Raw genomic sequence first — 14,602 nt, forward strand, 5'->3', positions numbered from 1 at the left:
AATCATCTATGGTAACATGCTGAGCGTCCCTAAAACCACTGAGTGACATTTAATCTTTATTTTTTATAAGAAGTAGCGTAAACCTCAAAAACTATCAGAAAATATTGTGTAAAGCAATAACCATAACATAGTATCAGTCTAACATTATTTCTCAACTATGCTGTTCACTGCGCTGAAGAAGAGTTGCCAAGTATGTTATTTTGAGACAGCTTATTTTATATGTACCATAAAATGTAAAGGAAGCTATTTGCACAATAATCTTTAGGAAATAATCTTTAGGAAGCGTCTGAAATGCGATTTAAATGAAGCACCGTTTTCGTGATAGTATTAAAACGCCTAATCGCACATGTCGCTTATCACCCGTAACAGCACCATGTCACTCTGGAAAACAGCGTGCAGAATGTAGATCTGGGCTGTAAACAACACAAGGAAGGAAATATATTGCGGTATCAAGTGCCTGGAAGCAGTAACATGGATATGTAAATCAGACATTTTTAAAAAAATTCCATTTATTCTAGCGTCATTTTGTAGCATTTCTTCACCTGAAATTCATTTTGCTCTATTACAAACACACCTTTGTATCGTATCGTATTGAAGATTCTTGAATAATTACCTAAGGATGGAACTGTTGCGAGGTAACACGATGCTTTCTATTTTAATGTTCTGCTTCTTTTTTCTGTATAATTTCAATGATTGTTGGAAATCTGGTTTTCGCATTTTTTTTCATTGCGTACGGTAATATGTATTTCTACTGACAACATATACATCTGGGTCACATGGCCATATATTTCATATTTCTGCGAGGTTCCGCCCCCTCTTACGTCAGAAGTACTCCTCTGTGTATCAAATCACAGTATTCCACATTGTTTCCCAGCAGTGCGTAGGATCAACACAACAACAGAATAAAAAAGATTAGCATTGTCAGCAATTATAGGAAAGTCACTGGAAAATACTCTTCTTACGATCGAGAGTGTCGTGGTTAAAATTCCAATGATATCGTTTTAGTTCCGATGTTATGAAGAATTTCAGAAGAATCCCGGGATGTTTCTTCATAAGAAAATGGGTCATTCTCATAGATATTTTAGTAAGTGAAACGATTAATTCAGTACGTATAGGGAAATGAACATCTGTTCGGCATGAGAGACTGGAACGCGGTTGTTGGGGAAGCAGTAGAAGAAAGAGTTACAGACGAACATGGACTTCGTAGTTGGAATGTGAAGGAAGAACGAGTAATTGAATTATGCAACAAGTTTCAGCTAATAATGGTGAATACTCTGTTCAAGAATCACAAGAGCAGAAGATATACGTGGAAAAGGAAGGGAGTCACGGGGATATTCCAGTTAGATAACATCGTTCTAAGACAGAACTTCCGAAAACAGATACTCTACTGTATGGCTTACCCAGGAGCAGATATAGACTCAGATCACAGTTTGGTAATGATGCAGAGTAGGCTGAAGTTTAAGAGAATAGTCAGGAAGAATCAGTAGGATACTGAAGTACTAAGGAACGAAAAGATATGCTTTAATTTCTCTGAGGATACAGATACTGCGAAAAGGAAAATTTCGATAGGCAGTGCATTTGACGAGGAATGGACATCTCTAAAACGGGCAATGACAGAAGATTTAAAAACATACGTATTAGGAAGATAACCGCAAAGAAACCATGGGTAGCAGAAACGTTGCAGGTGATCGACGAAAGGAGGAAGCACAAAAATGTTCAGTGTAATTCAGGAATACAGAAATGCAAATCACTTAGGAATGAAATAAATAGGAAGTGAATACCTAAGGTGAAATGGGTACATGAAAAATGTGAAGAAATCGAAAAAGAAATTAATGCCGGAAGGACTAACTCAGCATATAGAAACGTCAAAACAACCTTCGGTGAAATTAAAAGAATGCCCGTAACATTAAGAATTCAATGGGAATCCCACTGATAAATGCACAGGAGAGAGCAGATAGGTGAAACGAGTACATTGAAGACCTCTATGAGAGGAAGGACTTGTACACTGTCGTGAAGCAGGAGTCGACAGGAGAAAGATGTGGGATTCAGTAGTAGGCAGAATTTGAAGGAAATCTGGATGACTTAAGATCTAATAAAACAGAAGGGATAGATAACATTCCATTTGAATTTCTAAAATAATTTGGGGAAGTGACAACAAAATGACTGTTCACGTTGGTGTTTAGAACGTATGAGACTGGGGGTATACTATCAGAATTACGGAAAAACATCATCCACACAATTTCGAAGACAGCAAGGTCGGTAAGTGCGAGAATTTCCCCAGAATCAGCTTAACAGCTTATGCATTCAAATTGTTGACAAAGATAAAATAGGGCAGAACGGAAAAGAAAATTGAGGGTATGTTAGATAACGATTAGTTTGGCTTTAGAAAAGGTAAAGTAAAGACAGCAGAGATGCAGTTTTGACGTTGTGATTGATAATGGAAGGAAGACTGAAGAAAAATCAAGGCATATTCAAAGGATCTGTCGAACTGAAACAAGCGTTCGACAATGTAAAACGTTGAGTCGTGAGCGGCTCATGTTCATGCCATTTATTGTTTGTCATCTCCTCTTACGGCACTGCCGCCTCGTTTTCTTATTCCATTTACTGGCGTTACTAACTTCCTGCCTTCCTTGTCCGTGAGTGGCAGCAGCACTTATCGATAAGTGCACCGTCATACTATCTCTGGAGTGACCGCTAGTATTTCCGGGTCCTCGTGTGTCTGAAGATCTGTTGGGAGCTCAGTCAGGGCGCAGCAGCAGTGAAGTTGGGATGCAGCAGCAGTGAGTCGGCGACGGAGCGCCAGTGAGGTGCGGACAGCCAGTGCTCGCTGAGCGCTGGCGACACACGTGAACTGTCTGACGCAGGTTCGAATCCTGCCTCGGGCATGGATGTGTGTGATGCCCTTAGGTTAGGTAGGTTTAAGTAGTTCTAAGTTCTAGGGGACTGATGACCTCAGCAGTTAAGTTCCATGGTGCTCAGAGCCATTTGAACCATTTTTTGTGCATCACGAAGCTGAATGCGCCACCCACCAGACATCCAACTAAGGGAAAATCCTTCGCAGAACCGGGAAATAAACCCGGGCCTTCCGTTTAGCGCCCATCTAAGCTAACCGTTGAGCTACGTAAGCGGGCGGTTTACTCCTTAGGACACGTCAAAACATGCACTCAAGGTATTCCTCGCACGGGACGACGCGGTGCAATAGCGGTGTTGCTGGACATGTGTTTTGATGTAATGAAATTTAATTCCCCATTAAACCATCATGAATTAGGTTTCCTGCTTTCCTTGACATCAAGTCAAGCGAATATCAAAATAGTTGGTGAAGCATTGAACTGGCTATCCTATCACCTCCCCTTCATAAGTTGTATTCTCTTGTCTCTTGCATCCTCGATATCACCGACCTTCAGGCCTTGCTTTAGCTATTTCGGCTCTGTGTTACTGAACCTGTGTCCACGGGCACTTCGAAACGTCTTAAGTGCAGCTGCATCATCACAAGACACTGAGCTTAAAAGGGAAACTTTAATGTGAACCGATATGTGCTTTAAAAACTTTATGGGCGTTTTTTGTATAAAGAATGCCTAACGAAACCCAAAAGAGAATCGCACTGTGATCAATATCATACAATTTTATAGACTAAACAATCATATCTTAGTCGTATATACTCGCATTCAAACCAATCTAGACTCATCAGAACTTTGTGTGCTGCAGGGGTGACAGTTTCCAGCATTACTTTATATTACGTTTCACTTCGCAAAATGTGTCATAACAGGAACGAATATACTGCTTGCTAGACACGATAACAGACTATCTCGAAAAAGATTTAATTAACTCTCTGAAATGTGCTTTGTTCGGAGTGACCATACAGTGTGTTACGTCATACTGTTGCGTAAAACCCAAGAGACAACGTACACCTCGGTTTATAAATTTCATATTATGTCATTCTTTCCGAGCGTCAGTTTTACAACGGCCACTCGCTCTGTATATTACACTGCGCAAGGGAATTATTTCAGTGTTATTTAATTTAAGAAAAAACACGTACGACTTATTCTTGTCCAACGTCATCGCTTCAGAATGGCTGTAAGATATTCATCTGATTCGTTCTGCTTATGGCATAGCATCACAATGATTATTTACCTGGAATGATACACATTGTGCTACTGATTAAAAATTCAGACACTGGCACGTTTCCTTTTCTTGGAAATGAATAGTATTATAGGAAAAGAAACACTTGGATAAATAACAAATCCTTTTTGCATTTTTAGTGTCAGATCTATCTATTATTATCTCAAAATGAAGAATATCTGTTTCGTTATGATTCACATGATGGAATTAGCTGTTTTACTGAAGACATCCATTAGCATTTCCTTCTTAAGCCATCATTTTAAGTGCATTAAACCACTCAGCTACGTAATGATTGCTGTAACTGAACTCTTCGTCGGTGCTTGGTAGAATAACATAACAAAAAAATAATACACTTTCTAAATCTTCCACAACAATTATTACGCATCCATTACCTAAATTTTCGATTTTCTACGCTATCACCAAGTGACAACTGACTGTATCAATAAGAAAAAATGATATACTTTCTAAACGTTCCAAAACAATTCTTACACATTCATTAAACGACTTTCAGACTATCCAGGCTGTCTTCAGCTGACAGCTCACTATAGCTGACGTTAAATTATATATTTACAATGTGTTGGCCTCAGAAATCAATCAAAAGTGTTGCGACAATTAGGCAGAGATATAGCAACAACGCTATCTAAATGCATAAATGTAATTCCTTGCTTTCCCTCTACCAATTTTCGAGTATACGACATTCGACAAAATTACATGATTAGAACAGTCAAATCAATTTAATTTTTTAGAATGTAGAAGTTTATATGCATGAGATATGTGTGTTCAAGTTTAACTTCATAACTGGAGATGTTGTAACTTGTACCTCAGCTGTCTGTCACGTGTTATTTCATGTTCGGTTGGTTATAGTTGGCTATTATTTCATGATAACCTAAGAAGCCGAAAGAGGGCTATTGAATAAATGAACTAAATGCGGAGCAATAAGAAAGTAATTATATTCTCTAAATGCAAATTCTGTAGAAGGTATTTGACTTCTACCGTGTTTCTTTATTTTTATTTCTTTCTTTCATTGCTATAATCAAAACATTTAAGAGGTCAAAAATGTTGGAAATAGAAGATATATGATGTCGACGTGCAGATCATCACCATACACAAGACATAATCGCGCAGACATCCTTCTAATAAACTACCAAATGGCGTTAAATTAAACATGGATGTGCAAATGATGACAAGAGTCTTGATCGAAACTTTAACGAAGAATCTCAGTAACATCCAAAATGAAATTTGGGGTAAATGTGTTACGTGAGCTCTCACTTGCTACATGCAGCCTATGGTAGATTAGAGACAGCTTCAGCTTTACGCACAGGTACAAGAGCAACGCTTGTGTCTTTACGAAATTAAAGACTCCCTTACTCCATTGACAACCACCGATACTAAGAACAGCGTTTCATTGCAACAGACCTATACATTAGTCGAAGTTTCTATTTTTACTCGCTCATTACGTGTACACTGTCGATAGCACGCTACAGAGAGAAGATAGAAAGACAAGGCTGAACTGATTCACACAGATCAAGTGTGGAAGTTAGCATAATTTTCTTCAGAGATAAGGCCTGGAAGGGAAGGATATTTATAACTGCATTTATATTCTGTGAATCACTATAAACTGATATTTCCATGAGATACATACAACTGCTGTTTTTAGGTTAAGTTTATTCTCCCGTTATCTAAGGAATTATTAAAAACACAAATAATGAATCTTCATTGTTTTCTCGTGTACAACTGATCATTTGCAAATGCTTTGCAAGTTTTTGCAAGATATACAGCGTCTTTCCTCTCGTGCGTGGCAGTTAAGATATTCCAACCTTTCTGCTGCCTTCTCTGTTAAACAAACCTGTCACCACTAGCGCCAAACTTATTTACTTCTTTTTATATTCTCTGTTGGCGGACCTGTTATAGACCAATACATGTAGACCATAGAAGTCGATTGTAAGCAGTTACTTCTGTCCATAAACTGTGTTTTTAATACCCTGTCGATAACTACAGCCCAGTGTGCGAGTATACTTCGACGAAAACTTACTTGAACATTCCACTACTTACCTTTACACATTAATGCTTCCAGTGATGTTTCGTCATCAATTACCTCGTTGCGACTCACAAACTGCGTTGTGAAAGAGTACAACAGCGTTACTTGAATTGCAAAGTTTTATTTTTCTCTGCTTAAGCAGCAGTAGACAGTCTTCAAATCATACAGCTGTTTTACCAAGATCTGAGGCTTTTACAACACTTTTCATCTAATAAAGTTATCTCGTAGGTCGGTGGTTCCCAGCGTTTCTTCAACCATTACACCTCAATGCAATTAGATGTTAGTTAGTAACATCCTCCGCTGCCCACTACTGACGGTCACACCTCCATTCACTATCACCACCATTTTAACGCCTCACTGAACTTTTGAATGAAATTAGAATCAAAAATAATTTTATTTAAACACTATTCAGTTATTGTGATGGTTGATTAAGCCACAAACTAATGAGCCATTGGAAGCAATTTACACTGCGTATGCCTAACAACCTTTTTATTTTATTTGAATGTTTCTGTCTGTGCATGTCACAAATCACGCTTCAAATCCACTGAGTTCCACTTCTATATTTTCATTGCTATCGTAGTAAAATATCTACTTTCACATCTATAAATCATGGATTCCATATTTATTCCATATTTCTTTAACATGTGGTGTGCTCCAGTAGTGTGTATTTTTCATGTAGGCAATTTCTTTCTTACACTAGTGATGTATGCCTTTGCAACCTTACATCTGTCCTCTAGCCCTCACTCTTTAGCCACTTAGCACTTCCTGTTCATCTCATTTTTGAGAGGTTTGTACTCCTTTTCGCCTGCTTCATTTACTGTATTTTTATATTTTCTCCTTTCATCAATGAAATTCAATATGTCCTCTGTTATCCGAGGATTTCTACTATCTGTCGTCTTTTTACCTACTTGAGCCTCTGATTCCTTTACGATTTCATTCCTCAAAGCTACCAGTTATTCTTCTACTGTATTTCTTTACTCTGCTCTTGTCAATTGTTCCCTAATGCTCTCTCTGATATTCTCTAAAGTGTTAATGTTCTTTCAGTTTATCCCGGTCCCTTCTCCTTAAATTTCTAACTTTTCGCAATTTCTTCGGTTTTAATATACAGTTCATAACCAGTAAATTGTGGTCAGAGTCCACATCTGCCTCTGGAGATGTCTTACAACTTAAAACCTGGTTCCAAAATCGCTGTCTTGCCATTATGTAATCAATCTGAAACCTTCCGGTGTCTCCAGATCGCTTCCACGTATACAACCATCTTTCATTATCCTTAAACCAAGCGTTAACTATGATTAAATTATGTTGTTGTTGTTGAGGTCTTCAGTCCTGAGACTGGTTTGATGCAGCTCTCCATGCTAATCTGTCCTGCGCAAGCTCCTTCATCTCCCAGTACCTACTGCAACCTACATCCTTCTGAATCTGCTTAGTGTATTCATCTCTTGGTCTCCCTCTACCGTTTTTACCCTCCACGCTCCCTCCAATGCTAAATTTGTGATCCCTTGATGCCTCAGGACATGTCCTACCAACCGATCCCTTCTTCTAGTCAAGTTGTGCCACAAACTTCTCTTCTCCCCAAACCTATTCAGTACCTCCTCATTAGTTACGTGATGTACCCACCTAATCTTCAGCATTCTTCTGTAGCACCACATTTCGAAATCTTCTGTTCTCTTCTTGTCCAAACTATTTATTGTCCATGTTTCACTTCCATACATGGCTACACTCCATACAAACACTTTCAGAAACGACTTCCTGACACTTAAATCTATACTCGATGTTAACAAATTTCTCTTCTTCAGAAACCCTTGCCTTGCTATTGCCAGTCTACATTTTATATCCTCTCTACTTCCACCATCATCAGTTTTTTTGCTCCCCAAATAGCAAACCTCCATTACTACTTTAAGTGACTCATTTCCTAACCTAATTCCCTCAGCATCACCCGACTTAATTCGACTACATTCCATTATACTCGTTTTACTTTTGTTGATGTTCATCTTAAATCCTCCTTTCAAGACACTGTCCATTCCGTTCAACTGCTCTTCCAAGTCCTTTACTGTCTCTGACAGAATTACAATGTCATCGGCGAACCTCAAAGTTTTTATTTCTTCTCCATGGATTTTAATACCTACTCCAAATTTTTCTTTTGTTTCCTTTACTGCTTGCTTAATATACAGATTGAATAACATCGGGGAGAGGCTACAACCCTGTCTCACCCCCTTCCCAACCACTGCTACCCTTTTATGCCCCTCGACTCTTATAACTGCCATCTGGTTTCTGTATAAATTGTAAATAGCCTTTCGCTCCCTGTATTTTACCCCTGCCACCTTTAGTATTTGAAAGAGAGTATTCCAGTCAACATTGTCAATGGCTTTCTCTAAGTCTACAAATGCTAGAAACGTAGGTTTGCCTTTCCTTAATCTTTCTTCTAAGATACGTCGTAGGGTCAGTATTGCCTCACGTGTTCCAACATTTCTGCGGAATCCAAACTGATCTTCCCCGAGGTCGGCTTCTACCAGGTTTTCCATTTGTCTGTAAATAATTCTCGTAAGTATTTTGCAGCTGTGGCTTATCAAACTGATAGTTTGGTAATTTTCACATCTGTCAACACCTGCTTTCTTTGGGATTGGAATTATTATATTCTTCTTGAAATCTGAGGATATTTCACCTGTGTCGTACATCTTGCTCACCAGATGGCAGAGTTTTGTCAGAACTGGCTCTCCCAAGGCCATCAGTAGTTCTAATGGAATGTTGTCTACTCCTGGGGCCTTGTTTCGACTCAGGTCTTTCAGTGCTCTGTCAAACTCTTCACGCAGTATCGTATCTCCCATTTCATTTTCATCTACATCCTCTTCCATTTCCGTAATATTGTCCTCAAGTACATCGCCCTTGTATAGACCCTCTATATACTCCTTCCACCTTTCTGCTTTCCCTTCTTTGGTAAGAAGTGGGTTTCCATCTGAGCCCTTGATATTCATACAAGTGGTTCTCTTCTCTCCAAAGGTCTCTTTAAATTTCCTGTAGGCTGTATCTATCTTACCCCTAGTGAGATAACCCTCTACATCCTTATATTTGTCCTCTAGCCATCCCTGCTTAGCCATTTTGCACTTCCTGTCGATCTCATTTTTGAGACGTTTGTATTCCTTTTTGCCTGCTTCATTTACTGCATATTTATATTTTCTCCTTTCATCAATTAAATTCAATATTTCTTCTGTTACCCAAGGACTTCTACTAGCCCTTGTCTTTTTACCTACTTGATCCTCTCCTGCCTTCACTACTTCATCCCTCAGAGCTACCCATTCGTCTTCTACTGTATTTCCTTCCCCCATTCCTGTCAGTTGTTCCCTTATGCTGTCCCTGAAACTCTGTACAACTTCTGGTTTAGTCAGTTTATCCAAGTCCCATCTCCTTAAATTCCCACCTTTTTGCAATTTCTTCAGTTTTAATCTACAGTTCATAACCAATAGATTGTGGTCAGAGTCGACATCTGCTCCTGGAAATGTCCTACAATTTAAAACCTGGTTCCTAAATCTCTGTCTTACCATTATATAATCTATCTGATACCTTTTAGTATTTCCAGGATTCTTCCATGTATACAACCTTCTTTTATGATTCTTGAACCAAGTTTTTCTCTGTGCAAAATTCTACCAGACGGCTTCCTCTTTCATTTCTTAGCCCCAATCCATATTCACCTACTATTTTTCCTTCTCTCCCTTTTCCTACTGTCGAATTCCAGTCACCCATGACTATTAAATTTTCGTCTCCCTTCACAACCTGAATAATTTCTTTTATCTCATCATACATTTCTTCAACTTCTTCATCATATGCAGAGGTAGTTGGCATATAAACTTGTACTACTGTAGTAGGCATGGGCTTCGTGTCTATCTTGGCCACTATAATACGTTCGCTATGCTGTTTGTAGTAGCTTACCCGCACTCCTATTTTTTATTCATTATTAAACCTACTCCTGCATTACCCCTATTTGATTTTGTATTTATAATCCTGTATTCACCTTACCAGAAGTCTTGTTTCTCCTGCCAGCGAACTTCACTAATTCCCACTATATGTAACTTTAACCTATCCATTTCCCTTTTTAAATTTTCTAACCTACCTGCCCGATTAAGGGATCTGACATTCCACGCTCCGATCCGTAGAATGTCAGTTTTCTTTTTCCTGATAACGATGTCCTCTTGACTAGTCCCCGCCCGGAGATCCGAATGGGGGACTATTTTACCTCCGGAATATTTTACCCAAGAGGACGCCATCATCATTTAATCATACAGTAAAGCTGCATGCCCTCGGGAAAAATTACGGCTGTAGTTTCCCTTTGCTTTCAGCCGTTCGCAGTACCACAACAGCAAGGCCGTTTTAGTTAGTGTTACAAGGCCAGTTTAGTCAATCATCCAGACTGTTGTCCCTGCAACTACTGAAAAGGCTGCTGCCCCTCTTCGGGAACCACACGTTTGTCTGGCCTCTCAACAGATGCCCCTCCGTTGTGGTTGCACCTACGGTACGGCTATCTGTATCGTTGGCACACAATCCTCCCCACCAACGGCAAGGTCCATGGTTCATGGGGGGGAGGATTAAATTATGCTCTGTGCAAAATTCTACCAGGCGGCTTCCTCTTTAATTCCTTACCCCCAGTCCACATTCACCTACTGCTTTTCCTTCTCATCCTTTTCCGACTATCGAATTCCAGTCCCCCATGACTATCATCTGCGAAGCTAGTTGACATATAACCTTGTATTACTGTGGTAGGCGTGGGCTTCGTGTCTATCTTGGCTACAATAATTCGCTCACTATGGTACTCAAACTATCTTATAAGCTCTCCTAATTTTTTATTCATTGTTCACCCTACTCCTGCATTACCCTTATTTGATTTTGTATTTATAACCTTGTATTCACCTGACCAGACGTCTGTTTCCTCCTGCCACGTAACTTCATTAATTTGAAATTACACTGAAATGACCACCCCTAGCTGCATACAGGCGTTGATATAAGTCAACGGGGACAGTTGAAAATGTGTGCCCCAACCGGGACTCGAACCCGGGATCTCCTGCTTACATGGCAGACGCTCTGTCCATCTGAGCCACTGAGGACACAGAGGATAGAGTGACTGCAGGGACTTATCTCTGGCACGCCTACAGTGAGACCCACATTCACGACTTATTGTCCCACACTATATTTATAGTGCCCCTGACCATTATACTCATTACTCACGGCGCGTTGCCGATTCCCGTAAGAGCTCTGGCACTGTTTGTGCATCCGCACAGAAGAAAATGGTCAATGGCCGGTGATCCTTAACTATATAGATATATGAAGATGGTATCTGCTCTTCCTGACATGTCCAAAAGAACAGATACCATCTTCATATATGTACTTCATTAATTCCCACTATATCTAACTTTAACCTATCCATTTCCCTTTTTAAATTTTCTAACCTGTCTGCCCGATCAAGCGATCTAACATTCCATACTCCGATCCGTAGAACGCCAGTTATTTTCCTCTTGATAACGAGTAGTCCCCGCTCGTAGATCCGAAGGGGGGACTATTTTACCTCTGGAATATTTTACCCAAGAGGACGCCACCATCATTTAACCATTCAGTAAAGCTGCATCCCCTCGGAAAAAATTACGGCTATTGTTTACCTTTGCTTTCAGCCTTTCGCAGTACCAGCACAGCATGGCCGTTTTGGTTAATGTTACAAGACCAAATCAGTCAGTCATACTGTGTAGAGCACTATAATAGCTCTTGGGTAGTTACTGCTGTGTCGTGCTGTCGATTAATTCATTTATCTGTGTCGAAGTGGGTAACGAGGTAATTTCTGATCTATTGTAGGAATTATCTGCACCCTGCAAAAGAGATTTCCATGAGATATTTAGTGTTCGTTACACCTATGCCTGACCTTTATCCTCATCTATAAATGGAAGTGAGTAACGAGGTAATTTCTGATCTATTGTAGGAATTATCTGCACCCTGCAAAAGAGATTTCCATGAGATATTTAGTGTTCGTTACACCTATGCCTGACCTTTATCCTCATCTATAAATGGAACAAAGCACAAAATATATGTGTTGTGTGTATACTATGTGAGGAACATGTAACTTCCTCCATATAGTGTCCTGCATTAATACTAGTAATGGAGAAAAAAGTAATCAACTAATAATATATATATAATCACCTTGGAGTCTTATAAAATTGTAATAATAGTACTGATCTTTCAAAATAATTTAGATTCATGTCTCAAACACAGTCGAGTTCTTTTGGTTTTTACTCCTCGGAAAATGTTAGGAATCACTGTCATAGATAAACACATTGCCTGCCTGAAATCTAATTGCAGCTAATATAGGATCTAAAACTTCTGTCATAAATAATAGTGGCCTTATTTTAAATCCTTTGGGTCCACCAGAACCTACAACTATGTTTTTAGGTGGCTCTCCATCGAGAAGTCGTCGGTCTATTGACACACAGTCAATATGATTTTAGAAAACATCATTCTTGTGAAACACAACTATCTCTTTACTCACACGAAGTTTTGAATGCTACTGACAAGGGATTTCAAATTGATTCCGTATTTCTAGATTTCCAGGATGTTTTTGACATTGTACCACACAAGCTACTTGCAGTGAAATTGCATGCCTGTGGAATATCGTCTCAGTTACGTGACTCTGATATCCTGTCAAAGAGGTCACATTTCGTAGTAATCGACGCAAAGACATCGTGTAAAACGGAAGTGATTTTTGGGGTTCCCACCGAGCGAGGCGACGCAGTGGTTAGTACACTGGACTCGCATTTGAGTGGACGACGGTTGAAACCCGGGTGCAACCATCGTGATTTTGGTTTTCCGTGATTTCTCTAAATCTCTTCAGGCAAATGCCGGTTGGTTCCTTTCAAAGGGCACGATCGCTTTCCTTCCCCATCCTTCCCTAATCCGGTGGGACCGATGACCTCGCTGTTTGGTCCCTTTCCCCAAATCGACCAACCAACCATCTGCCGTTTCCCAAGGTGGCGTCATAGGAGCTCTGCTGTTTCATATCTACGTAAACGATTTTGGAGACAATCTGAGCTGCCGTCTTAGATTATTTGCTGATGATGCTGTCGTTTATCGTCTAGTAAAATCATCAGAACAGCAAAAAATTGCAAAACGATTTATAAAAGATATCTGTATGGTGCGAAAATTGGCATTTTACCCTAAACGATGAAAAGTGTGAAGTCATCCATATGAGCGATAAAAGGAATCCGTTAAACACCTGTTACACGATAAAAGTCAATTCTAAGGGCCATAAATTCGCCTAAATACCTAGGAATTAGAATTACGAACAACTTCTATTGGAGAGAACACACAGAAAATGTTGTGAAGAAGGCAATCCAAAGACTACGTTTTATCGGCAGAACACTTAGAAAATGTAGCAGATCTACTAAGAGGTTGCCTGCACTACGCCTGCCCGTCCTCTTTTGGAGTACTGCTGCATGGTGTGGGATCCTTATGAAAGAGGATTAACGAAGTACATCTAGGAAGTTCAGAGAAGTGCAGCACGTTTTGTATTATCGAGAAATAGGGCAGAGAGTGTCACGGACATGATACAGGATTTGGAGTGGACATCATTAAAACAAAGGGGTTTTTCGTTGCGGCGGAATCTTCTCACGAAGTTTCATCACCAACTTTCTCCCCGAATGCAAAAAAATTCTGTTTGCTCCGACGAGGGTAGGGAGAAACGATCATCACAGGGGCATTATGGCATTACGTCAGAAGTGTGTGGATAACATGGAGATTTAGGTCGCTGAAAAAATCCGGTCCGGCATAAATTTGTAATATTCACTATTGATTTATGTCAGTGCCCACTACCAGCTAATGTCGCTATTCCATTTACTAATTACACTGGCCAAAAAAAACAATTTTTGAATATTTCCTGGACTTCGTGAGACAATTCTTACCAATTTTGGGTCTACAAAAGCGAATATGACAATGAAAAATTTTCCTTAGTTCTAGCTTCTTTGATACACACTAGGTGGAAGTATTTCATAATAACTACACGAGCTAATAACATTGAAAGAGTATTTGAAATTGTTTAAATGGTAGTTATATTTTAAGAGTTCTAACCTCACAGATGGTTGGGTCTGAAGAGAATCATGAGCTGGATGCATGAGATCGTCGTCTTTTAGCCTACCTCGTATAATGGAGTTCCAGAGCATCCCCACACAAAGACTAACAGTAATCCGCAAGCACTGCTTCAATCCATTGGCCCTGACATCTTTGTTCCATAACAAAAATTTCCTGAAGGATTCTTTCTCCATGTTCATCACTGACAGCTCCACAACTAGGAGGGAAAGAGTCTAAGTGGCAGTGGAGAAAATGGATTTTAGGGGACATGTTGCATCCAAGGTTATGGTATTTTTCTGGAGCACTGCCACCAACTGAGTGTAGTTACCATCTCTTTGCTGCCTAAAAGTC

At 39.7% G+C, this 14,602-nt stretch overlaps 1 protein-coding gene and 1 non-coding gene across 2 annotated transcripts in view; one reads left to right on the forward strand and one right to left on the reverse strand.

The window, feature by feature from the left end:
• LOC124788905 (cholecystokinin receptor-like) overlaps nucleotides 1–14,602 on the forward strand; it is a 149,213-nt gene that overhangs the window by 82,120 nt on the left and 52,491 nt on the right. The window lies entirely within an intron of this gene.
• Nucleotides 11,177–11,250, reverse strand: Trnat-ugu. The gene has a single exon. It is a non-coding gene; the product is annotated as a tRNA-Thr (tRNA).

Source organism: Schistocerca piceifrons, chromosome 3 (assembly GCF_021461385.2).
Source record: "Schistocerca piceifrons isolate TAMUIC-IGC-003096 chromosome 3, iqSchPice1.1, whole genome shotgun sequence".
Classification (NCBI taxonomy): domain Eukaryota; kingdom Metazoa; phylum Arthropoda; class Insecta; order Orthoptera; family Acrididae; genus Schistocerca; species Schistocerca piceifrons.